The sequence below is a fragment of the Pan paniscus genome, chromosome 7 (assembly GCF_029289425.2).
Source record: "Pan paniscus chromosome 7, NHGRI_mPanPan1-v2.0_pri, whole genome shotgun sequence".
Classification (NCBI taxonomy): domain Eukaryota; kingdom Metazoa; phylum Chordata; class Mammalia; order Primates; family Hominidae; genus Pan; species Pan paniscus.
In genome coordinates, this window is record NC_073256.2 from 38,711,215 (window position 1) to 38,712,052 (window position 838).

The 838-nt window shown below is 41.3% G+C and overlaps 1 pseudogene; it reads left to right on the plus strand.

Moving 5' to 3' along the window:
- LOC112440714 (U6 spliceosomal RNA) lies at positions 1–99 on the plus strand (annotated as a pseudogene).
- Positions 100–838: the final 739 nt, after the last annotated feature.

An 838-nucleotide genomic window follows, 5' to 3' on the forward strand; every position in this document is an offset into this window, starting at 1 on the left:
GTGCTCACTTCAGCAGCACATACATTAAAATTAGAATGATACAGAGAAGATTAGCGTGGCTCCTGCACAAGGATGACATGTTTAAAAAAAATTTTTTTTAAAGGAGAAAGAAAAAAAATCAAAAGCAGATGCAAACCATTTTATGATCTCATGATCTCAAAACAAAGGGAAAAGAGTAAGATTCCATGTCTCCTAGAAGAATTAGTGATCTTAAGTTGCCTTGAGTGTCCAGAGGAGGCTAATGTTTTATTGTGTCTGTCATGTGGCTGATGAGAGACGTTCTATTAATGATGGTACTGAAGCCAGATGTTAAGTAACTTGCCCAATTTCACATAGGTAGTGTGTGACCAGCCTGGCTTTAACTCATAGCTTGTTCTCCAAAGACTGTGGTTTTTTGTTTGTTTTGTCTTTGTATTGTAGGGTAAGAAGGTTATGACCAGGCCCTTAAGTGTTATCAGAGAAATAAGGTCAATGGCCATAAATGTGGGTATGCAAAATTTCTTAGTAGGATGGCTAACCTTAGGGCTACCAGAATTGTATTCCTAAGTAAAACTATTTCAGGAAAGACAGGCTTGGGACTGGCACCCTTTTCATAAGAGCAAAATAAAATACCAAACTCTTCTGACCTTATAGTATCTTCTCTTCATGTCCACCACCACGACTCCTAACCATATTAAAAGAGAGGCCCCCAGAGAGCTGCCCTGAGGGTGGTCGGCGTGGCAGCTGGAAGGTCTGATGCACCCACTAACCCAGAGGACCTCTCATTTCTGTTATATGACACCCAGCAACGAGCAGGTCTCAGAGGACGGGGTTGGGTAGTTACTAGAGATGGGTAGTT